Source organism: Corvus cornix, chromosome Z (assembly GCF_000738735.6).
Source record: "Corvus cornix cornix isolate S_Up_H32 chromosome Z, ASM73873v5, whole genome shotgun sequence".
In the NCBI taxonomy this organism is placed as follows: domain Eukaryota; kingdom Metazoa; phylum Chordata; class Aves; order Passeriformes; family Corvidae; genus Corvus; species Corvus cornix.
Genome location: NC_046357.1, coordinates 72,602,449 through 72,629,200, shown reverse-complemented (window position 1 = coordinate 72,629,200; position 26,752 = coordinate 72,602,449).

Sequence of the window (26,752 nt, the reverse complement as noted above, 5' to 3'; positions counted from 1 at the left end):
TAGTGCTGAAGATTAAATCTCATGTTTTTTTTCTTGCTGAACTCCTTCATAAAAATTATTTTATCAGCCTTTTCCTTCCTCATTGCTCTGGTTTTGGTGGAAAGGTGGTAACTCCCAGCTGAATTTACATGAGGGATGTCGTCTTGGATCAAATGGGAAGAGTTTTACCTGAGGCACAGTGTGTGTCTATGATTACTGCTTGGAGCAGAAAATTCTTGATGGATTCCTCCCAGAGCAGGAGGCATGGGCAGGGATGGAGAGACAGTGATAGGCTTGGTTCAGGAACACATGCTGCGTCCACTGTGCTCATTCCCAGCCAGCAAGAAAATCAGCAAGAGGCGCAAAAAACATCGAGAGATGTAGATGAAAGTATATAAAATTAAAAGGAAGAAATTTAAACAAAACCTTACAGCAGAAATTTTCTCCAAAATCTGTCACTGCTTTTCATGCTGGAGCAAAAAAAAAGGAATGGAGCCTTTCAAGCATCTTCTTGGCAAGTCCTGTTGATAGTGTGGACAGTTTTTGTCTCCAGGGAGGTCAGGAAGGATGGGAAAATACAGAGGGAGACATGTCCATAAATGAAATTTCACAGTAGGCCACTGACAGAGGAAGTAGCACTGGCAAAAGCGCGTCTTGCACATGTCTAGATGAGGTAGAAACCAAGGCCAGTTTCTTCCTTAAAGCTTTTTGGATCCTACTCACATATTTCTCATTTTTGCATAAAACCTGCTGAACTGTTGCTGTGACCAGTTGCTTCTTCATTTGAGTCATCCCCTTTCAGTACACAATCCAGATGGTGGCTGTTCTTCATGAAAAGAGCTATTGTTGCATCCTATTTTTTTGGTTAGTAAATGTGATTTAAATGACTCGGAAAAAAATATTGACAATTTTTTATTGAAAAAGTTTGCATCTCTCAATTTTCTGCTTTCCTCAAAATTGAGAAATTACTTAAAATTTCAATTTGCCAAAACCTTGGGATTTTCCTGCATAATATAACTATTGTGTAAGTTTTAAAAGCCTATTTTGAAGTTTTCTGGTGGTTTTCAATGATGAAATGCAGGGAGAAATAAAATAAATTCTTTGCTTGTTTGTTTTAAGGTCATCATTTTAGAGCTGTTTGAAGTGAAAGCAGCTTTAAACCCTTCTGCAGAAAACCCCTTTCATTTTCAATCAGCCCCAGTGTACTTTAATGCCTGGAAGAGCAGATGCAGATTCCCAAGTTATGAAGTTAGGGTGAGTTAAACTCACACGGTGTGGTTGCAACTCTGACACACTAATTTTAATTTTCTTTTGGTATTTTACTTGGATGCCTGCAGAGTCTAACAAAACATCCCCTTAGTGCTGCTGAAGAGAGCTAGGAATGGATCATAACTGTTGGAGGGTCTCCACCACTGCAAGGTCTTATAAAAAGGATTTAATGAACCTTTGACAGGAGTAGTTTTTGTTTTCCTGACCCAGTTTTAGTGTAGTGGGGTAAGATAGATAATGGCTTTGTATCCCTGTTTCCAAAAAGGATGGTCTTACTGAACATTTCTAAAAGTCAGTAGGCTCCAACAATATTCAGGAACTCCTAAAGCTCAGTGGAGACTGCAAAACACACACTGGAAAACCGACCCACCCTGATATCAGGGCTGCTCTGGTGGGCACAGCCATCAGTATCCCAGCTTAAAGAGGTTATTTTTTCCTGGATTGCCTGAAGGGGTAAAGTCTCCTCTGCAGGAAGAAGTTATTCTGAGCGAAGACGAGACATGAAGTCAAGCTGCTACAGCTTCATACAGAAGTAAGCCAGAAAAGTCTTCAACAAGAGCGCATCTTTTGTCTTCTGTGCTGACAGAGCTGCAGAGCACACAGTGGTCCTGCCTGGCTTCTCTTTGTCCCCTCTGCAAAACTTGGTGCCCTCAGTGTGCATAAACTTCCTGAACAGAAAAATGGAACATTGTCTTATCAGAATAGAGGCTTTGATGCTTTGATTTCTGTGGGTAGAAGCTCTGCTCTTTTGTGGACAATTCTGACCAAGAGAAGGTTTTGTCCTTGTGGTGGGGCAGCAGCACTTTGTCTTGTTTTCTTCACACCTTTGTGTTCAGGCTTGGTTTATATTTCAACTATACAGCAGTTTACCAAGCAGTAACTTTGGAGTTTTTTGAAATTACTGAGAAGTGACTTAGAAAAAGCTTCTCTTTGGAAGGTACCCAATGCTTTGACTTAATCTTGAAATAATCCCTGAAATTCACTGCAATCAAACCTTAGTCAAAGACAGACTGTATTGCATTCTCCGACTAACAAGCTGCTTTTTCTGAATTTAAATATCTGAGTGAAAACAATAGGTGAGATTTTCCATTACGCAATGAAACCCGATTTTTTCAAAACCTATCCTACTGAGTCCTTCTAGCTCATCAAACAAAAACTGTTAGGTGTTTTTTTCATTATCTGTTGTTGGTATGCTGACCTGTTCTTTTTTTAAACTTTGATTATTAAAACGTTACAGTAAAGCATTGCTGTTCTGGAAAGAATAAGTGCATGAGCAGAAATCTCTCAATTTCTACAGATTTCTACCCATGCTTCAACTTTGTGTAGAAACTGATTTACAGAACCAAGGAAAATAAGTTGAAAAGTAAACACAAACTTCTTCCTTGGCTACAGGGAGAAAATAATTCTGAAGTCTGCTTACCCAGAGGAAGGCTACAGAAATCCATGTGTACATGTGTATGACAAAGCAATTTTGCATCGGAAACTTACCTTGAACGGCCATGTCCCCTGCAGACTGAAATATTTTGGTATGGTTTACAGGATTAAGCATTACGTGGGGGTTTCTTGGAGAAGTGTAATCACCATTTTCATGCAGAGGAACAGCATGCACGGCATTCACACCAAGAACTTTCTGTGACTGTTTTATTCAACTAGTGCAGAAAACGACTAGTTAGACTGGAAACCACTGAAAGTGGTTTGGTTTGAGAATGGTGGGGTTTAATGCTTTTAAAATGCACTTAAGTCAAATTCTAAGGCAGGCAGTTTGTTCCCATATGTGCATGCAGGGTATTTCTCAGCAGATCTTTTTGAAAGGTAGAAACACTTAACTAGGTACAGTTCACCATTTCCTTAATTACAGTAATTTTTGGTTATTCATGTCCAGATCTATAATTTGGAGGGATTCAAAGACCAGCCATGTTTAGTAGTCACCATGTCTAATGTGTTCAGCTCTGCAGTTCTCAGCCAAGAATGAGTGGTATGTGCATACCAGAGCAAATGGAAAAAAAGGGTCTGTGAGTATTCATTGAAATTCAAAAGTCAGTTTTAATTCGGTGATGTTCACGGAATGTTGCCATTCACTTCCTACAATCAGATTTTGAGCGTTTGTGCAAGAAATCAACCAGGCCACAATTTTGCCCTGGGTTTTAATTGCAGGTTAATTTAAAATTGAATATTTAAGGCATGGATTTATGGGAAAAAATTGAAAGCATGAAACATTAATAATATTTTCAAGTTGGGTTTAGTTGGTTAGGTGTCATCACGCTCTGCCAGTCCCCTCTTGGGTGCTTTTCATGCATGACCAAGTGTCTGAAGATCAAACCTTATAGACAAATCCAGCTACTACTTTTTCTTACTGATTTCATGCAAAAACCCAGTTTGGAGTGATGAAGTCTTGGGGCTGGTTCACCATGAATGTGATAAAGAAAATAGATAGCTCTAAATTTAAAGTAATCAGGAATCAAGAGAGTATATTTGATCCTATTAAATCCTATTTTTTTCCTCTCTCTGGTTTGGTTCAGGAATGATGGTCTCTCCATCAGCTGAGATACATTGGACTGGATTTTTTTTAAAATGTAGCCCCAGCAGAGACAGGATTTTGCATTTACCATTAATAAACAGGTAAGTCAGGAGATGCTGAACCTCAGCTGCAGCTTCTACAATCCTTAAGTCATAGTATTTCCTGAGTTACAAATACCCATAGAGACCCTATGTCATAGAAACAGGGGTTGATTTGAGTGGGAAGGGACCTTAAAGCTCATCCAGTCCCATCCCCTGCCATGGGGACACCTTCCACTATCCCAGGTTGCTCCAAGCCCCATCCAACCTGGCCTCGGACACTTACAGGGATGGGGCAGCCACAGCTGCTCTCTCTTAAGGACAAAAAGGATGAAAGGAGCTTGGTGGGTGTGATATACGTGACGAATGTTCTCTTTTGGAGGCAACAAAAATGTTCTGCTAAATAAAAAAAGATATAATTTCATAAGGGACTGTGGAGAAATTAATTTTTCAAGGTGTTAGTTTAAAGTTTGAAAGTTTTTGACATGTAAAGGGCTTAGCAGCCCCATGAAACAGTGTAATCTTTTGGTTATGCTGTTGCTGTCCATATCAGTCTATTTATATGTCTGCCTAGGGTTAAGATCAAGGGCATTTTTCAAAAACTTTCTTTAATTCCTGGATTGCAATTCAAGTAAAAATCAAAGATACCTAAGAACATCTTGTGACTTGTAAAATTTTCTCTTCTTGATGCTAAAAATGCTGTTGAAGATCTCTCTTCCTTTAACTTATGATCAGTGCTACCCAGTGTGATCTGGGTTACTCAATTCTTACTAAAAATTCTTTGGTAAAGACTATTTTTTATTTTATTTTTTTAAATTTTTTTTTACAATTATGTTTGAAATTTCAGATGCCTTGTTTAATACATTTCTGCTAAGCTGCTAATGAAATGTAGAGGACAGAGAAATACAAGCATTTTGTTTTTAAAAAACAGAAATGAGATTTAATTAATGAAATGGCAATCACTGCAAAGAAGAAAACCAGTGAGAGCAAACTAAGGAGTCATGAACCACCACATGAGAATTTTATTTACTACAGTTTTCAGTGTGTTCCTCAAGTAATGATAATTTATACTCCTGAGAGTCCTAATAATATGCTGAGGGTGAGGTGTGAGGTTTCTGTGACTGTGTGGTTGTGGGGTCAGGATCTCTAACACATGTAGGAAAAGCGAATGTGTGTGCACATTCCTGTTGTGCCTCCTGAAAAATGGTCAGTTTCTGCATACTGGAATGGCACCAGCTGGCTGCTTTGATACTTTTGTTTTTTAATAGTTTTTACAAGTAAATTGAAGGGAATTGTACAGTGCCCTTCTCTGTTAGAGGAGTTATTTCCACATCTTCAGGTTAGATGTGAAACGAAACCTGGAGTCGGTGTACACCAAAAAATTCCTTCCACTGGAAAAATCTGGGTGACATCCCTAATGATGACTGCAAAAAGGTTTCACTGAAAACACTGGACACTTCTTCTCAGCTGTCATCTCAGTTTTCTTCTGAGTTAGAACAGTAACTTCATTATGGTTCTCGTATGGCACACACATGGAAGATACTCCAGACCCTACAGAGGCTTTGTTGTAATGTGCAGAAACAGTGGCAAAAATACAACAGCAGCTTGAGTGGGGGATCCAAACCATGGGTTTATATTAATCCATGACAATTGACTAATGAAGTCATCCAGACTGGGCAAGGTTACAAGAGACTGGGCTGGAAAGCCGAGAGCTGGGCCGTGCTTTTAGGATGTGCAGATGTGCTTAAGGCAATAGGCCTGCACTCAGGAGTATGTGGAAGCCAAATTGTGCCTCCAAGATTCCCCAGCCAGAGCCCCAGTGCATGTGCCTGCCTGTTCAAGTATAATTTGTCATTTGTATAACATGCAACAGTCAACCAGTTTATTTGGACAGCTTTTTGGCTGAATTCTGGGCTCAGTTCAGTCCCTGCAACCTGTGACCTTAGTGCTGCTGAATGGGTGTAAGAGAGCAGAGGATTTATTTTTGTGTGTTTCTTTTTAAACCATGGATGTGTTGAAATCCTAGGAAAAGCTGGAGCTATTTACTATGTTCCACAGAACACATCCCAATCAAGTTATAAAGTGATGGTTTTACTCTATCAGGCTTCCTGATGGAACAGTAAGAAATGCAGGTGAAGGAAGACTTCTAAGAAGCAACATACCTCCTCTGCTCTCTTTTTTGAGGTTTTTGTCCTTAATTAATGAGCAATGCAAAATTTAAAAAGTTCTGCTGTATTTAATGGAAATGAAGAATCTATACCATGTAAATGATACCTTAGGAGAGGTGGGTATCAAGTTGCCTCTGAATTTCTCTACACTCTTGTGTGCTATGCCAGCATATATTTCTATAGACCACTGAGTATGGCAACTTAAAATATGATAGTAAGTATACCCTTCTCATGCTCCAGTAGGTTTTGGTGGCCTCTGTAGCAAGGGAATCTTCTATATCTGGAAAATATTGTTCAATATTTTTGGTTCTGTCAGGCAGAGGTGGACCTGTAGCTCCCCTGCAGGGTTATGCTGAAGGCCAGCACAACTCCTTTGTGCTTACTTAATCATGACAATTGTCACTACATATCTTTATTTTTTTTCCTAATTTTCAATAGCTTAAGTGTATATTCAACAGGGGGAATATGTTTTCAAAAAGAATACTATCTTGGAAACTGTTAATGTTGACACAGACATTTCTGACACACTTTTCCCTTCCCTCTGCTGCTTCTGATTTCCAGCAATGCCTTAGATCCCTGAGCCAGAAGAGTGGGAGCAGTTCCCCACTTCTCCCCACATCTCTACTATTTAACCTACAGTAGTTTGGGGTAGGTAGTTGGAGTGGGCAGAGCAACACACAGGCACAAAAATCCCCCCTAAATGGAAACCAAAGTATCCAAGAGCTTGGGTTTTGGTGGCTAGGAGAAGGCATTTCAAAACAGACCATGTTACACAGCTGACTTTTGGATGGAGAAGCTTCAGGGTAAAGAGGGACACAGGGACCCAGAGGAGGCGTGGAGACTTGAGTTTCCTTCACAGAGGTTTGTTTGGAAGTTAAAAGCAGGAGCATTTCTTGAATACCTTGTGCTGATGTCAGCGCAATCTCTGGGCAGGTTCTGTGCCAATGATTTGGAATTTCCTGGGGAAAAATTGTTGTGTCAAAAGAAAATGTCTGAGCAGCTCTAGAGCTTAGTCAGTATAACATCACCACACATGGGACCACTCACAACACACCATGGAGCCACACACCTCACCCTGCCATTTCACTGCCTGGAATTTAAGATCTCTTAGCAACCAAAGGAAGATGGTTGGTGTGTTTGCCCACATTATTTCAAGTCATAAAGCTGACAGGAAAAGAATTCCTCTTTTGCAATTAGTTGTTCCCTTGGGAGGGACCATCTGCAGCGTTCCCATGAACCGTTCTGAATCCTGTGCAAAGAAAAGGGTTAGAAAGCTGATAAGCAGAGCATTTTAGGTTGAGGGACCTTGCACACAGGGTTTTCTGGGAAGCTTCAAGGACTTAACCGTGCTTCTCCTTCACAAGCCTGTTCTAAGGCTTGAACTGAGGCTGAGAGTAAAAATTTGATAAAAAAACAATGGTTCCCTTAATGTGGCAAGGATGTTTGTAACTTTGCATAATTAGGTGAGAACTACAGGACAGATATTTTCTACCCAAAAAACACCTCCCCTACGGCATTTTACTGAAATGGCCATGCCAATGTTCTTTCAAACAGAAAAAAATTCTGCTTCAAAAAATTCTGCTTCTGTCTCTCTAGTTTTGATATATATTGTGCTGTTTTACTAATTTATATTTGTGCATGGCAATTATCTCTCACTCTTTCAGAGGATCTCGACAAAAAAGGATTTTCTTTCTTCCTCAGTGTACAGTTTGGACTGTTTCCTATGTACAGATAGAGGCTCATGGTTGATTAACTCCCTGCTTGTACTTGTACCTAAAATAGTGGTAATTTGCCTTTTCTGCCCTCACCTCTCCCTATGCCAGCGAGTCAGTTCTGGTGGTTTGAGTTTTTGTGGGTTTCTCTGTGGTTTACAGAGCAGCCTGGAGCAGCTGTTCTTGTGAGATCCTCTGATTTAACAGTCAGCCCTGGGCTGGACTTTATGAGCTCCACGGTGCCTTGACAACTCCATCTTGTGCTGGTTCAGAAGCAAACTTACAAGCCCAGTTGTGCCCTTGGGTACACACAGGTGTTTCTGCCCGGGTTAAGAGGTCTGTCGGTGTCATTTGCTCTGTGGTGCTGCACTGGGCTGCTGCTCTTGAGCTGTCACAGAACCACAGAATGATAGAACAGTTTGGGTTGCAAGGGACCTTAAAGCTCATCTTGTTCCAGCCGCTGCCATGAGCACCTTCCGCTACCCCAGGTTTCCTCAAGGCCTGTCCGACCTGGCCTTGGACACTTCCAGGGATGGGGAAGCCACAGCTTCCCTGGGCAGGCTGTGCCAGGGCCTCACCATCCTCACAGAGAGCAATTCTTTTCTAATATCTGATCTAAACCTACTCTTTTCCTGTTTGAAGCCATTCCCCCTTGTCCTGTCCCTCCATCCCTCGTCAATAGTCTCCTTCCACGTTTCTTGTAGCTCCTTCAGGCACTGGAAAGCCCCAGTGAGGTCACCCCAAGGCTTCTCTTCTCCACGGTGAACAATCCCAATTTTTTGGTGTTATTTGGGATTTACATGAGTCGCTGAGAACAGGGAGCAAATTGTGGCAAACCCAGCTAAAAGGATCAGGTTTTCCTCATCATCAGCGTTGCTTTCTAGCTGGTGTGTAAAGAAGGTCTTTGCTGAAAAACGTTTCTCATCTTGACTTCTTTACTGGAAATAGGGCCTTCGACAACAGCCATCATTGGCAAGCTCCACCCAGACACACTCTCCCTCTTCTTTTGTTTTGCTTTATGATCCAATGCTAGACAACATCTGCAAGCCTCAAATGTATACAGATGTCCCAAATTCACTTCAATTGTTCTGTTGCTTGGGTTGGCTGATGAACGTTGTCATTTTAAGTTTATGAACCAGTAACCCCTCATAAGTAAATGCATACTTGATTCTAAATGGTGAAACATTCTTTTTTTTTTTTTTTTTTTGGTCATAAGTCCACATATTCTACTTCTTAAGTGAGTATCAACACTCTCAATCGAATCACTGTTAAAAGATTAAGAATCTTACTTTTGGAAATGACTGAGCTGTTTTGCATTCAAGAATAAAAATCAAAAAATTAAATTCAGGCAGATAATCACTGAAGAATATTATGGAATAAGTGGGTTGGGTTTGGCAAAGTTATAAACAAGATTTAATAACAAAAGTTTAATGGCCTGGGGTTCCACTAATTGTGTCTATTGCCTGTCCACATGCATGCTGTTGAATGGATATATTGGAATGGTATGGAACAAAACTATGTAAAAATGTCCTACTTGCACACATGTTAAAAGACATAATAATTTCAAGAATTTGCTTTCTCAGCACTTTCCAGTTGTGAAGCGCCATTTGCAGCAGTCTGGTCTTCTCAGGGAGCATCTTTCAGGAAATAATCTGGTAATCTGGTACAAATAACTTTATGTTCTTGTGCCAAAACATCCCTTGTGCACAAGGATATTTGCATTTTGCAAAGAAATAATGGGGACTCAAGTCTGATTTTCCTTCTTCAGAACTCTTATTGCTCTCTCCTGCTGCTGTGACTGCTTTGGACTGACTCCAAACCACTGACTCTTCTTTCAAATGTACTGTTAATATGCTATTATGTTAAACAGGCTGATAGAGTAAAATGGAAATGAACATGTGCAAAAGTCATTTAGGTCAAATGAAGTAACATGCTTTCAAAATATTAGCCAAAAATTTTAGCATAAAACTTTGATGAGGCTGAGAAATCCTCTATTGAGCAGGAGCGTGGAATTAGCCCTTGTACAGACCATGTTTAGAACCTTATGATACTGTTTAATTCCACAGTTCCCCAAGGGCTACTTATAACCAAATTAAAGGGCGTCTTGTGCATGTTCTGGACACTGATTACGGGACCACAGACTGAAGCTGAAGACAGCTCTACAGCCACTAAGTATGCAAGTAGAGACACCCCTTAATTCAATTATATGTACCCTCAGGGATCTCAGTAATTATAATAAGAAGACATTTTGCAATTTATCCGAGGCCAGACTTAGTGCTGGTGTGGTTTTCTCTGGTGGTTTTTTTTTTGGCCCCCTGGTTGTTTCTTTCGTTTATTGTTTGTTTGAGGTTTTGTTTTTTTTTTTTTGTGTATGGGCCTGTGAAGAAGGTATTTTTTCAGCCTCAGAAGATTCAGCAATTCACCTGTGTCTGCTTTTCCTTGAGATATTCACGGGATTGTGGTTGCCCTGCAGAAATGTCTCGGAATGCCTGTGGTTGCTGGAGTGCACTCGAGACCATTCACGAGCTCAGGTCTTGGTTCTGTCTGGTTTCAGAGAACACATTCCTGGGAGTGCAGCCCTGCTGGACAGCCCTATCATTTAGAGTCTGCTGTAGGTTGTCAGCGAGTCTCTGCCAGCCTGGAGATCTTGGAATGCAGTAGCTGAAATGGCACTCGAGTAACCTGAATGTCCCTGAGTGGTCTGGGAGGTGGCAGACGCCACAGTGTGGAGCTGGAGTAAGGGAAGGAGGCTTCTGCCCATATTTCTCTCTTTCTCCTCAACAGACTATGTGGCTTGTGAGTATAAATCAGTACAATTCCTTTGACTTTGGCAGACGTCTGCCAGTGTGCACCATCTGAAGATTGGCTTAGTCAGTAAATTGGGTTTTTTGAAACAAATATGTATATTTTAGTGCAGAGTCTGGTCACACAGATTCCTTTTTTTACTCCCTGATATGAAATAGCAGATGTTCCTTTGGATGTTCATCAATACCTCCAGGACCAGAGGCATTGTCACGAATTTCCAATGGTTACATCTGGTAGAGTCTAGTGTAAAACACTGTCTGCACTCTCTTTTCATTGTCAGTGAAGGGCACATATTGGTGTATATGAGCAGTGTTCAGCTGAAGCTGAGTGCAAGTAATCCACTTTGCACACCATATGCAGATTTCACTGGTTTCAGACCTGTTATTTTTTTTGTTCAATGTTACTAGAATGAGCTAAAGATTATTTTCTTCCTATTCCCCAGGCTGGTCTGGCAGCAATGGAAATTCCCATCTCACTGTTACTTACAACAGTGGTTTATGCCAGCTGAGGGTCTGGTCCTACTGGGTTTGGTCACAGCTGTAGGCTTGTGGCCTCTTTGTGCTGTCTCATCTCCCCTGAAATCCCCTTGCTCAGACAGCAGGCAGTGTCCAGAGCAGAGAAACTGGGACGAATACACGGATGTAATAATTATCTGCAGTCTACAAAAGGGTGTCCTGAGGTGACATTGCAAAGAACACCTCATGCACACCTTGATGGGAGCCAGTCACCTAATGGACTTGTCTGGCCATTAGGTCCAGGAACTCTTGAGTGCTTGCACCTCTTAATGACATTATGAGGCATTAAGGATGGGAGTGCAAAGATCTAAGTGGGTGATAAGTTGTGACTGTCCCCGAGACTTACTTCTGCCACCTTTGAATTCAGAGTGGTTATGCAAGCAGTGAGGTGCTACTCAACCCAAATTAAACTGGCAGACCCTGTGTTGAGAGCTGTGAAAAAGTCTAAAGTACTTGTATTGTGGTACCTAAGAGGCTCTGTAGCCCACAGTGCTCTGCAGCAAGCAGCAGAAATTAAGGCAATAATATAAGCAAGCAGGCTGCTTACCAGCACTGAAAACTTAAAAGAAGTTTTTAAACAACTTTCTCTGCTCTAGTTCTCCCTAGACCTGTGCAACATGTTGTCTACAAGGAAAAAAGTCTTTTCCTGGAAGTGAAAGGAGGAACAACAGACTCTCAGTGCTGTCAGAGCTAATGACAACCCCCAAGAGTGGGACGAAGGAAATCCTTGAGGGGAGAAAGTCCATGGAGATTGATCAGAAAACGAACAGTTTGAAAGAATTCAGAAAATATCATGCATTTGTATAAACCAAAAGCAACTCTCAGCTCTTGTGGAGAAGTCTTCCCTTCGCCTGCTGAAGGTGAAGCAGGTAGCAACCATAAACAGAAGCAGGTTGGTTCCTCCGGCTCATGAACTGCCACTCCTCATCTGTGCATGCAGTGAAATCCAACCCGGGAATGCTACTGAGACACACAAAGCAAGCTTTGTGAAGGACCTAGGAAGGTGGAATGTGAGAAGTGTCACATGCTTTCCTTGCTCTTCCACCCTGCCTTAGGCAACTGGTACTGTTTCCTCTCATGGACACAGTACTGAGTCAGGGGAATTTGCAGTCTAATCTAGCACGTCTCTTCTTACAATGCCAGAAAAACCTCAGAGAATGACTTAATAATCTTGTCTTTGGAGTGGAAAAAATTAAGAGTTTTTGTGGGGAAAATAAAAAACATTGGATGGAAAACATTTGAGCTGTAGCCTGGAGAAATGAAAAGGCCAACACGAAGAGCAGGTCCCACCAAAATGCTTTGCAAGCCCTCAGGCAGATCATGGCTTTTTCTGGCATTCAGTCCAAAAATGCATTCCACCCACCAGGAGCTTATTGTGCCATATGTTCCGCTTGGCATGTCTCTCCTCCTCTGAATAAAATTAACTCCTGTAACCGGCAAGTGATAAATTCTGGTGAACACTCCAGGCCTCCTCTCAGTAAAGCTCACCTGGAAAACATCAAGTTGCCATCTTCAAACCCATAGATTTCCTGCTTGCTAGTGTTAACCAAAGTAGACCTTTTCCTCTCTTTTTAAGCCCCCATCTAACTCCCTACTGACCACAGGCATCCTTCCTCCCAGGGATGTGGAGCTTGATCAAATACATGGCACATGAATGATGCACTGGGTGCATGGTCTTCTAGTAAGAACAAGCCAAGGCTCGTGCCAAATGAACATCTTACAACATTTCTGCAAGAGCCTTTATGGAGGATGAAAATAAAATCCAACTCAACCATGAAGGTTCCCCTGCAACGGTGTTGTGTTTCCTTGGCATGAAATCAGGATGGGTTTCTTTGTGCTATTATCATTCTTCAGAAAAGAGAGGAAGTTCCCAGTCCTGGAAGGTTCTCTGCAAAGCCTGCTGACAAGGAAGTGTGGTATTTCAGGGGTTGGTTATCATGCAGACAGTGAAGCAAGATTTAGCATTTCAAATTCAATGATTTAGCTATTGGAGACAGGATTGTCCCTGATTCCAATGAAAAGAAAAAAAAGGAAAGTCTGTTTCTAGTCCTAGTGGTTGTAGAAATTCAAAAATTTGACCTCTTCAGGCCTTCACACCAGAAAGCAAATGAAGAATGAAAAAATGTGCTTAAAATTATTCACGCCTTCGGGTGGGCTCGCTCATGAATTTTGGATACCTCAAAGATGATGACATATTTTAGTTTTCTAGTTCCCCACTGAGTAAGCATAGCTCAACTCAGTTGCAGGCTGATTACTTGGCAGTTTTCATAGTACTCAGTCTGGCAACCAGTGAGGGGTTAGAGACAAGTCACAACTGATAAAACAGGATTTTCTCTGTCAGGATGGCAATTACTTTGGCAGGATTTGTCTCACAGTGGACCGTGCTAAGCTGAACTAGCTTTGTCCTGGTGTGGACTAAGAGACATTTACCTTAGCTCAGCAGATGGGAAGCCCCCTGCTGAAGCATGGCAACTTGAGGGCAGACCAACACTTCTGGGCAAAATAGATCTTGTGTGAGATATCTTTCACTGAGAACATTGTATGGGAAGAAATAACGGTGGAGATGATTTTTCATAAGGAATGGGATGGAGAGAGGAGACAGGAGAGAGGAGGAAAGGGAAAAAAAAGAGAAAGGAGAAAAGAGAAAGGAGAAAGGAGAAAGAAAGGAGAAAGGAGAAAGGAGAGGAGAGGAGAGGAGAGGAGAGGAGAGGAGAGGAGAGGAGAGGAGAGGAGAGGAGAGGAGAGGAGAGGAGAGGAGAGGAGAGGAGAGGGCAGAAAAATCCCCATTACTTTGTTTTACAGAATCAGAAGGGCAACCCAGATTTGAAATAGTTCAAATTTCAATTTTTTTTTTCTCCTGTGGCACAGTAAGACTGTTTGGCCTCCCTGTTGATTAGAGGTCATCCATTCCAGCTTTCTTCTCATGGGAAAGCTATAATATTGGTAATACGACATCCACACAGTTACACTGTAATCATAATAGTATGTTAATCCTTATAATTACCATGAGAAGCAAAGCAGATTTGACCATAATTATCTGTATCTCATGTAATCATGGAAAATTCATGTTATTTTGATTCTGCTGATTGATGTGTCATTTTGGAGCCAGCATCCGGACATTATCTCTTGATGGCTACCTAGAAGGCTTTGGATTAGGTACCTCCAGGCTGAAAATATGAGGCCAGGTCCTAACGTGACAGATATCAACATAGTTTCACCTAAGTTAGGGCAGCTGCCAAGCCATAGCTGGGTGTCTGCTGGTAGCATGTGTTTGTTCCTGCTTCTTCCCAAAAACACAGGGGAAAATTGCAAAGTTCAGAGAAGGACAGACAAAGTGATCTGTGAAAAGACATCTTGTGACAGGAGGAACAGACAGGCTGTGGGAGAGCATGAGGGTTGTGCATTTCCCCGTTGCGCACTTCTGATTGATTTTGAGAGGAGAAAAGTTCATGAGCTTAACAGGAAGAGAGGTTTCACCAAGGAGCATCTGAGATAAACTCTGTTATTTCTCTCTGTACATATTAATGGTGATTTTCCACTGTTACTGTGGGCAATGCAAGAGAAATTATGTGTAAAAACATAAAAATCCAGATTCCACTCAAAGTAGAAGGAAGAAGTGACTGATGAACCTCAGATGCAACAAACAGAAAATGAATGGCTGAACACGAGTGACCTTAAATGTGAAGATTTGCAGAGGGTCAGGGTGACAGGAAGTGAGATGAAGCCTATTTTGGCCATCTCAGTGTATTACACTGGATACTCCTTGTACTTATGTCATAGGAGGAGATCAGAAATTTACAGGCTCCCCCATTGTCTTCCTGCCTCCCATTTATGTCAAAACTGCTCCTGTCCCTTTCAGTAGTACAATTAATCCTTGAAAGTCATCGGAGCAGAAAATTATGCAAATTAATTTTCAAGTTTGAAAAAAGGATTAAGAATTGAGAGGAGCCAAAGTAAAAGGACTATATTTTGGTCTTGCACACCATGCTTTCTTCTCACTGTGTGTCAGACAAACACATGACTCTGACTTGTGAAGATTACGCCTCTGTAAGGGATCTTTACAGATGAATCTGAGTCTCCTGCGCAACAGCAACAGCAGATATTCACAGACCTCATACCAGCAGTTTTTGTGGAACTATTCCTTCATGCCATGGATTGTTGGGACTTTCCTAAATGAACTTGGTAGCTGAGATAATTTGCAGGCTGGTTTAAAAATGAGAGTGTCACAGTGGTGAAGCAAAGCTGTTTCTGCCCCCTTGGAACTGGAGTCTGCTGTGACCATTTTCCCTGTACTGCCAAGGTTAAAATCACAACAACATTAGAAATTAGTCATGGGCAGGCTCAAAGGCATTTTATTCGTGGGAAAGGTCATTTACTATGAATGTAAGTGATGTAAACAGTGCATGGTGACATGTTATGCTTCTTCTCCTTTTTTTTTCTTCTTTTTTTTCTTTTTTTTTTCCTGTGAGTACCCATTGATATTACAGGCCAAGGGCTTAAATGTACATATCTTTTTTTCTTTCTCCTTTTTCCTTCCTCCTGGTCTGGCAGTTTCTGTGCTTCTGCTTGTCTTTGGATTTTAAGAACAAAACAGTACCTGTTTTATTTGTGGATTCCAAGCCTGCTCACAGATTGCTCCATTCCCCTGCCTTGGCAGTCATCATACCATGTTTGTGCTGGTTTTTAACAGAGCTAAACCTCACCTGTCACTTTCATCTGCTAACAAGGTTTCCATAACAAGCAACGGAGTGCTGTGGAAGATGCATATATTATCCTCCTTTCACTGTCATTCCTTCTAACTGCTCATATGAGGTAGAACACTCATCCTGGCTACTTATATCCTTCTCCCTTCTAAATTTTCACCCAGCAAACTAGAGCACTTTCACCCACAGAGCAGAAGCAGGAGCTTGCTCTGATGGGTGGTAATGGGATTCATCTGCTTTCAATAGATGTGCCTATGCATCACCTTGCTGCTCCCAAACAGTCCTTTTAACCCTTTCACGTACTCTGTCAGATCCCTAAGTGCCATCCTGTGTCTCTGAGTGACTGGGAGGAGAATAATGAAATAAACAAGAAAGAGTTAAGCGTGGTTGAACTTACTGCCCAGGTGACTTCTTTCCACATTGATGTCATTCAGAAGCAAGTGGCATTTCAACATTCACTGGCTCTCCTTCAAAGGTACTGGATCTCTCTTCAGATCTCTAAACACCCTCCTAGATTATCTCATACCACCTCTCTAGAGGAGACAGCCTTTCCTGAAGCTATCAGGCCAAGCTCTTCAGAAAGTTTGTTGTAGCATATCTATCACATGGCTCCTTTCACCAAGAGATTATCTCTACTTCCATCTATATTTGCACTAAGCTGAAACCCACAATGTCATTTTTTGTCATTGAGTGATACCATAAACATCAGAAAGTCAGGGGTTTGAATTCAGAAGTTGGTGAAAGTCCCCTGCATTGTTTTTGGGGTGTTCATTAGGGTGCATAATTTTCAGTATTACTGGTGAATGGGAATTCTGTTCACTGATAAATGAGAACAGCAGGTTGAGTATGAGGGATTCATTTCAAGAAAGTGAATTGCCAGTGCAGCAAAGAGTAAATGATAAATATGTAAATTTTGTGTTTCTATTTCTCTTATTATGATCTATTTGCAAAAACTTTTACTAGAAGGGATATTATGCAAAAAGCACTTTAATGTCTCTGTTACTTGGTAGTGTTTAGGCTAAGATATATGTGCATAAGTCAATTTTATATGCGTCTGCTTCATATTTAGATATCACCTCTGCTGAAATTATAGGCAAAACGTTGCTGCAACAAAATATTATACTCCACTCTGCCAGGTCAATATAGAATTTCCCAATCTGCCAAGCTGATATTGCAATAAAATTTCCCTGTGATGCCATACTGATCAGAGAGATTTCTGCTTTATCATGCTTCTCCAAGCCCAAAACAATAACCAGTTTTGCTAGAAGAAATGTCTACCTAATTGTGAGCAGGGAACCAGCTAGTGATAGAAAAGTGCCTCTTTCACTTGAGATGAAGAAATGGTAAACCAGACCAATGAAATCCATGTTTTCTTGTCAAATAGTGCTGAAAAGTCAGATTCCAGCCAGTCTGATGCTCGTTAGTGCCTCTGTGTACCCACGAGTTGGTCTCCTTCAGTTGGGCCAGGTTAGTACAGCTGAGCTGAGGTGTGCAAAGCATTCACTGACTTTGGAAAGTTTTTTAAAAAGCTTAGGAGATAATTGATTAAAGTCTGGACTTGCTGAGCTGTGAACTTAGCTATGTTTTTTTCAACACCAGCAATCTTGCTGCCTATGATTGTATTTTAATGGAGGGTGGAGGTTTTGGTTGTGGGGGGAATTGGGAAGGGGGAGCCAAAGCAGCACATTTCAGAAGTTCCCTCAGATTTTGGGACTGAAATCTCAAAAAGCTAATTGCTCTCCAATGACATTTGGAGAGAAAGCACACTTACACAGTGTGCTTGAACTCAGGAAACTGAATAAATTTTCTTCCTCCTAGCCTAAAATATTTGACTGGAATACTTTTTTTCTTCTTTATTTCTTCCTTTTTTTTTTTTTCCCCCAAGTGGTTCCTCTGCTCAAAGCATGGCTTTGTTTTGTACTTTCTTACTTAATTTCAACTATTTTAGTTGATTTGTTTTCAGCTGGTGCCTTGTTGTTCTGGTTGGGAAGGCAGTATCCAGCCACAGCTTGAAGAGAGGAAGATTATAGATTGCTTTCCGAGGGTGGGCTGAAGAATGCCAGTCTGGAATTTCTCGTGTCCATCACTCAGGGGGCAAAGATTTGTCTTTGCAGCTTAGAGTTGTGATTCAGGTCACATAATTTGAATTTAGATCTACTGACATTGTGGTTATATAAGATGATGCTCTCCGGAGTAAGACTCTTGCCTCTCTTCAGCCCATTTCTGGTTATGAGCTGTTCACTTGAAACAGCAAAACTATTTCAGGAAGCTTCCTCTGCATGTGCACTGGCAGGAGAGCAAGCAGGGAATCTTGTGGATTAGGAAGGAAAAAAAGGCGTTTTATAAGAAAGAGTCATTACAGCTGGGTTTGTCTCAGAAAGGGTGGTAGTCATCAGATGAATATAAAATGAGAATAGGTGGTAATATTCTTCCAAATACTACTTTCTGTTTCTCTGCTTCTGCCCTTTACTTCATCTTCTGTTTCACCCAGTTGAAAAGTCTCAGTTGTTTCCACCTCTCCCCGTCACACCACCGATTGCGTTTTCCATTACTCCTCTTCCATCCTCTTTATTCCCCTTTTGTCTCCTTGGATTGCCTTTGGCACTTTCAGCTGTCACTCTAATTTTTCATTTGTGAGCTCCAGCACACAAACACAGGCTCCTGTACACACATCCACGAGCAGCCACAAACTCACTCCTTTGCTCCATCTCTGGTAACACCTTCTCTGAGGACAAGGATTCCTCTCTCAGTTGCTTCCCGATTACACAAGTGGTTCCCACAAAGTCTGGGGGTTAGTTTGATACCACTGTTTTTTCATTTTCTCATTTTGTCCAATCTGACTGTAATCATAGCCTTGGAGAGGTTTTGGTTCTCTTGTTTTATCAAGACGAAACTGTTTTGGGGTTTTTTTGACTCATTTTTCTCTCTGGCTCTCTACTTGTTATTTTATTAAATTGCTAAGAATGAGAGGCTTTTTAATGTGCCACTGAAGAATGTAAATGGTGTGAAGTTTTGAGGGAACATTGTTGCTCTGAAATTGCAGGTCAGCGCCTACTCTCTCACCCTCCTTTTGACTGAGGGTGAGCAGAAAAGACATTCAGAAATACACAGGGACCTGCTCAGCCACACTCACCTTTTCTCTCAGAGTATATAGCTCACTATTATCTCTATGCCACTGGAAAGAGGAGGGGATAATATCTGTAAATTGCCACAAGTGTGATTACTTCCAAATAACCACGACTGCGTCATACCTGATGGCTCAAATAATACTGGGACTTGGTTTTCCTTTTTGCTTTATAACTGTGGGTAATATCTTGAATGAAGCCTTGAAGGAACATGGGCATGTCACACAGGTCAGACAGGACACATTTCCTCCTAGAAAGACTAGGATTAGGTTTGATTTTTATGTGCATGAATACACACAGAGCGTGGGGAGGCCCTGGCACAGGGTGACCCAAGGAGTTGTGGATGCCCCATCCCCAGAGGTGTTGAAGTTTGAATGGGGCTCTGAGCAACCTGGGATAGTGGAAATGTGTCCCTGAGACCATCAGGGGGGTGGAATGAGGTGTTCTCTAAGGTGCCTTCCAACCCAAACCATCCTGTGATTCTATGATTATACACATATATATTGGATCTTTTTTGTGACCAGTGCTGCTCTACAGCTGGTTAAAGAGTGCCTGGCCTGAAAGCTACTCCAAAAGCCCAACTGCAATATTATTTCTCCAAGCTGCACCCTAACCTAATATTCTGCCCCCTAAAAAGATTAGAAAACCTTCTCTGTTTTAAACTGTTCTCCCCCAGTGCCCCCTTTCCAAAAGAACCTCCCTGCATTATTGTGCTCTCCGGCTGGGTGATCTCATTAACAGATGATGTCCTTAGGAAATGGTTTAGGTAGTATACTTGTGTGAAATTCTTATGCAAAACTCTGTAGGGCTGGCTGACCTGGTTCACCAGGCTGCTTCTGCTCCTGCACTGAAGGCAGAATGGAAAGGCTGTGTGTTTCCTTGCTGCTCCAGCAAAGTGTATTTTATTGCTCTGTGTTATCTACTTATTGTGCATGTATAAAGCTCTTTGGGTGACTAAGTTGTTTGCATAACACATTATATTTCTGGCAGTAACTCTCCCCTGCAGGGGGGATGTGTGTGAACACCTGCTCGTGGCTACCGGCGGGCTATGGCACACGGGGCACATTTGAGACACAGGAGGACAACCACCGTGCTGGCCAGGTGAAAATTTCTGCTGCATTGCTCTCTCCTGGCAGTTGTGGACTGCGAGAGGGATCCTGTGAGCTCAGGGGTGCATGGTGCCAAAGGCTGAGGGAGCACAGCCCCCGGTATCCAAGGGCTTTTGCAAACAGTGCTCAAAGCAGCATAAATTCCTCATCAAATGAAGCAAAATCCCAACTCCTCCCTGAACCATAGCCGCTGCTGGATCAGGACTCTTGTTAGGTTTGTAGCTTTTGGATTAGCGAGACCCTTTATTAACTGGGACCAAAAACCTTCTCTGAATGGCTAAATCCTGAATTACTGAGCCTTATTCTCCTGGTCTCCAGGAAAGGTCACTGGTGTAGGCCTCCTTGCATCTTCAGTGTAAAAATATGTCACTGTGGGTGGTCATTCTCTCAGCTACCGTGCACCAGCTTTGTGGAAGTCATGGCCTATTGACACTGAGGACATCTCTACCTTCCCTTTGTAGGAATCTGAATTTAAGCCATGAGGTATTTGTGTAGCCAGTTAAGGGTTTAACCAGTTACTTGCCCTGTAGAATGAATAAAATCCGAAATTACAAGTTTGCAGGGAGTAATTTGACTACTTTAACTTGAGAAAGAACTGTCAAGGTTAGGATGTCTATGCTGTACTACATTGCTGAATTTGTTAATAAGCACACATAACTTAATAGATCTAACCCCAAACACTTTGATCATGATAATAGTGTTTCCTGATATACACAGCGTGATGATGGCTTGGGACTAAATTAAAACATTTCCAGTTGTTTCCAACTTAGTTAAATCAAAGTGTTTAATCCCACAGATATTTTGTAATTAATTTTGTAAGACAGCTAAACTTCCAGCAGTTTGTTTTGTGTTAGTGGACACAACACAATTCTTTTATACTTCGGCTAGGAAAGTAGATAAGCATCAACAAGCAGACATGAACAGTCATGAATTTAACATGGTAAAAAAAGTTAAGTTTCAGGTCACACTCTGCCCTATAAAATTTGTATCTTCACTGAATTGTGCAGGTAGCAGGTCTCTTTTTATTTATCCCATTATGAAACCATGTGTCACCACGTTTATTGATAAAAGCAAAATTTGGATTTTAAAAATGGCCACGTCTGCATTTTTCTGGCTTTGTTGACTGTTGGCAGGAGAAGACAATTCAGGGTGTGTGGAATAAAAGCCAACTTGGGGTGAACACCAGTGATTTAGATCAGCATTCTTCCCGCAGCTGTGTATCCCAGCCATGTACTCCATGCTGCTGCTTTAATGCACAGGGCACACAGGATTCTGTTCTGAATAACTTTATCCAGGAATCTCTGGCTGGAGCTAATGTGGCACACTGAAAGGAGCATAAATAAGGTAAAGGAGTAGTCTTCATGACCTTGTTTAGACAGTGTCAGAAGAGCCACAACATTTCACCGACGAGCTACTCCAACTCTATCACCAGGACCTGAAGCGCTTTCATTTTCTTGGGAAGAGTTGGTTGCATCCAGTTTTATGCCCAGGGGCTGTGCTGTGCAGCACAACCTGCTCTCCCTGGTGCAGTATATACCTCTTTTGGAACTTAAACAGGTGAAGAACCACTGAAGGTGCTCACAGAGTCCCAGGAGACTGGCGGGGAGTCGGCAGGTCACAAAGGGATTAAAAGCTGCAGCAGGACAGCCCGCTGCCCACATTCCTACAGACACACACGCTGACACAGAGCTGGGAACAGCCTCTGACACAGCACACATATGCAAATCACTGGGGACACTGCTTAACTTCAGAGTTCAGGGAGAGGGTTGGTGTTGGGAACTCGGGGCTGAAGTGGCACGTTACTGGTCACATTAGTCACCCGTCTTGATTGAGGCAAAGGTCTGCAGGGATCGTGGGTGGATCAAGGGGAGGTGATGTGCAAACTGGAGGAGTTGCCACTTGTGCTTGCTGTGGTATCTGTTGCCTGTTCCTTCCAAATATGAGTTTCTTTACTGTTTTCCTCTTTGTCCTCTTCAGATGCACTTCTTCCTTCTTCATCTTGCTTCTTTTTTCCCTTTGAGGCACAATGTTCCTTCCCCCTCCTACCCTCCCTCTTTGTTAGTTGCCTTTCCTATTATTCTGCAAATAGACGCAAACACCGAGGGACTTCGAGTGGATTCAAACTGGTACCTCTGTCTAGCCACAGAACCAAGCTGAGTTTTGTGTATTCTCTTCCACTTTGTTCTGGTTTATTGTACCTCTTCCTTCTGCACTGCTTTAAATTGTTCTCTGAGGAATTCCAAGTCTTTATTTAATGATTTAGCAGAGCTTCTCTCTGAACTCACCGTAAATTTCACTGAGCATCTGTGAGTTTGAATTTTGTCTTGCTCTGAATTCTTTCACTTGCAGTGCATGGTTTTATAGCACTCTTAGATTCATTTAATCTTGTGTAACACATGAATGATCCCTCTCATTCTAAAGGCCACATGCTTGATTTGGTAATTACTATGGGTCTGTCTCTGACTAGTTTGGTTTTGTCTCTGTTTCTTGTCTGTTAATTATTTCATGAGATCTTGCTGTATCTTATCTCTCATCTCCAGTTCATACTGTTGTTTATTGTTCTAATTTTTAATCCTGAAGTTCGAATTCTGTAGAAGTAGTTTTGTCTTAATTTTTTTTTCTTTTAATGTCAAGACCATGTTTAGTTTATCAGGTTTGATCACTAAGAGGCCATCAGACACATTAGCCTTTCACACCAAGTCTGTGCTCTTCCAAGACCATCTCTCAGCTCTGGTAGCCTGGTGATTTTTTGTAAGTCAAAATGTCAAGGCAATGACCAGGTAGGTCTTAGACAAGCTTGTGAGAAAGCATAAACTTTACTGGCTTTAATTGTTCAAAAATCCTCTCTTCAAGCTCTCTCTCCTCTACAAAAATATAAAAAAAATCCCCCTCCTCCTCCCCCCAGCCTGTGGTTGCCTTCTGAATCATTTGACCTGGTTTTGTGGGTGCATGTGTGGAAATAAGTCAGGACGTTCCCTCTACAGCCATTTAGCAGGCCTACAGGCCTAAAAGACAGGGCCATCTCCAAGTGTCCTGAATTCCCTTCCGTGTCCCAGCCCCTGGCAAGAGAGAAAGCTAAACATTTCTGAAAAGTAGAGCTTGCTTTGGGATGTGCATGCAGCTGGAATTGTGGACTGCTTGCAAAGGGTTCTTCCTTCCCCTTCTTTTCCTTCCTTCCTTCTTTTCCTTCCTTCTTTTCCTTCCGTCTTTTCCTTCCTTCTTTTCCTTCCTTCTTTTCCTTCCTTCTTTTCCTTCCGAATTCCTTCCGAATTCCTTCCGAATTCCTTCCAAATTCCTTCCTTCCTTCCTTCCTTCCGAATTCCTTCCTTCCGAATTCCTTCCTTCCTTCCTTCCTTCCTTCCTTCCTTCCTTCCTTCCTTCCTTCCTTCCTTCCTTCCTTCCTTCCTTCCTTCCTTCCTTCCTTCCTTCCTTCCTTCCTTCCTTCCTTCCTTCCTTCCTTCCCCTTTCTTTCTCTTTCTTTCTTTCCTTCTTTCTCTCTTTCACTTTCTCTTTTTCTCTCTCTTGCTCCCTTTTTCTTTCACTCTTTCTCTTCCTCTCCTCTTCCTCTCTTTTTCTCTCTCTTTCTGTCTTTCTCTCTTTCTCTCCTCCTCTCTCTCCCCCCACTCCTTCCTTTTCAAATGAAACCCAAGACTCAAAAGTGCCCTTGTTATGTCAGAAGCCAGAGCTTTCAGAAGACCCCTACATATGGCCAGACAGACAATAAATTTGTTGAGTTGACAGCAGTGTAATGGTGGAAACACAGATGAGATTTTGTGCCTTAACACAGCCCTTGGAGCTAACCAAGGTTATTGGGATGGTGTAATGTTCCTGAGGAGCTCCTTCTGATCCCTGCCCCACCTCTCAGGAGATGCTTCCCGGAATTCTGGGTTATTCTGCTTTGTGCCTCTGCTGTGTGCGTCAAGATATGTGATATTCAGGGCAGTGAAATAGACTATCATTTCTAAGAAACTAAATGTCTGCTGTGGCAGAATGAGTTTTGAAGTCCCGAGCATGTAATTTTGTCTCGAGCAAAGTGATCTCTGAAATATACAAGGGTAGCACGATCTACATGACAACTAGGACTAAAAGACCTTATTTCTGAATTGGAAAAGCTTTTCATCCAGAGGCTGTGAGAGAGGATGAAGTTTGCAGTATGATGATTCAGGTGCGAGTGAAAAACTGGACCATCTCTAACAAAGGTCTTAATTTGAGATATGTTAAATCAACAAAATTAAGATTAGGAGAACATACAAATAATAGAAAATCTTGCCTGTCAAAACTTTTGAACAAACTGGCAGCCTTTCATTTTGCTGAGAATACTTCATGTAGTTTTCTGATATTTAGTGAAATGATTTGAATTTTAAAAATATTTCTTGATTCAAAACAAAATGTAGCTGCAGAGAAAATAGTTAACTTCTGTTGGTTTTTTCCCTCCTTTCTTCCCCCTCCTTGACTGAGGAGATAAACAAGGAAACCAAATTATATTTGTTTTAATTCCTTCTGATTTGAAAGGAAGTGAATATTGTTTCCAATTGATGAGAAATACTTTTTAGCATGAATCACTTAATTGAAAAAAATCAGTACATTAAAATATTCATATATTAGCATATTTTCAGATGCAGATTTTCCCACTGAACATCTTTCAACAGTCCTGCTCGGATTACAACTTTTCCAATGCCTTCATAATTTTGGGAAGTCTTGGGTGGACAGCTGCTCACACTGACCAATTCCAGAGTCAAAAATTCTGCAGTCAAGTCCGAGATGTCCAAGACTGTAACCTCCCATGACCCACCTGAAAAAAGATCTCATGCTGAGGGCTTGGCTGCTTGCTGGGTTGGGGTATAATTGATGAAGCACGAAACTGAATAACATGTAGAGGCAAAAACTCTTCATGGAAAACTCTTGACAAGGCAGCATTCAGGGCTATTAAGAGTGGTAATTATCTGAAATAAATTATCTGAGGCAACAGACAGGCACATAAGCAGAGAGGCAGAGGAAAAGAGGCCCTTCTGAGAAAAAGCCCTGATACCCGCCTCCCACAATTTTACCTCACTTCAGGTCAAGTGTGACACTTCCCTGCAGCAGCACCTCATGTCCTCAGAGAAAACAAGTCCTCAGCTTCTCAAGGTCACCGGTATTGTTTTGTGTTTTGCACAGGGAACTCGAATGGGAGTGTGGGGGGGGAGTGTGTTTGACTTGCGATGATCTCCTTAAGTAGTATCTCAGGGCTGCAGTGTGTTCTGTGGTCTACATCAGAATTTGGAAAGTCCTTCAAGGACTTTTCTGGTCATCTGGGAAGACTGTCAAGATGCAGTTTTCAAGGCTCTTGTCAGACCCAAGTTATGGCTGGTCTGAGTGTTTTTGCCTGTCTGCCCGAAGCAGTGCACTACCAAAATAGGTTTTATGTATCTCTTAGGTATTTGTCTCCAGAAATAGTTACCAAGGAAGTCTGAAATATCTCTTGCCATGGCTTTAGACCACGGTGGGAGTTCCTAGGGTAGGCAGGAAAGAAAATTTTTAGGGGGTTGGAATTCATCTTCTTCTTTTAATGTTTGCTTCAGTACCTTTGTTCACTTTTGAATGTGACTAAATTCTCAGAAGAAGGACAAAATCCCTACTTTCTCTGTGCTCCTCACTGCTTGTGGAAACTCCCCTAAGAGCATTTTCCCAAAGAAACAGTCTGGCAGCCTGTGAGAAGAGCACAAGCCCTGCTCCCCCCTCCTGCACTCTTACCTCACTTCAGGTCACGTGAGACACTTCCCTCCAGCAGCACATCATGTTCTAGGAGAAAACAAGTCCTCAGATTCTCAAGGTCACTGGTATTGTTTTGTGTCTTTGCACAGGGAGCTGGTTCCTGCAATCAGACTTCCTTGATGTCCTTCTCTCATGGAGGGAATCAAAGAACTCCATTCGTGAAAGGCTGACAAGCCCTGGCATACTTGGAGAGACCAAACAAAGGTTAGTGTGGGTGGATATCATGAGTCATTTCTATGACTAAGACTCTGGTATAAACTACCCCTTCCTGGTAATTTAAATTTATTAAGGTCATGGGCCATCTAATGAATCAGTGTGTCTAAATGAATCCAAGTGTGATGCTCATGATGTTAAACACACCAAAAAAAAAAAGAAAAAAATCAGGTGAAGGTAAAGATTTAGTTCTCTGTGATCTAATTCAGCGTGAGGCCTTTATTCCTGCATGTGCTATCAAAATGTGGTTAGCTGGTAGTGCTGACGTGGTGCTTCTGTTTCCTGCTATTTCCTGTTATTGATGCTGGACTTGGACAGTCAGCACTTACTAGAAGCCACTAAAATGCCTTCTATGGTCTTTGAAAGGACTTTTCTGGCCAGAGTCAGAACGGAGGAGATCCCTCCATTTTTGTGGTTCAGGAGAGCATGGACTTTCTAACCCCAAACTTCTCGAGCTATTTCTGTTCTTATTAGCAGAATTTTAATTAACAGCAGGGAATTTAGAAAGAGTCTTGACTCCGAATGCCATGAGTTAGTTGTGGGCAATGAAAGTGGTGTCTGCATGCACAAGAAAGCTTCACACATGAAATACCAGCAAATATCAACCACTGCTGCAGAGGACACAGCTTTCATCAAGGGGACTGCAGATCCTGGATCCTTAGTAGTAGACAACTGTGGTCCTTAAGAGTTGATGACATCAGTTGGTAACTGATGGAGCAAGGACAGGGGACACAAATTATGTCCTGCCAGACCCTTTTCTGTGTTGTTGCCAAAGTCACAGCTCATTCCTGACCTCTGCCAGCCCTCCTAAAATGACAGCTGTGGGTTCACTCCCACCCTGTGT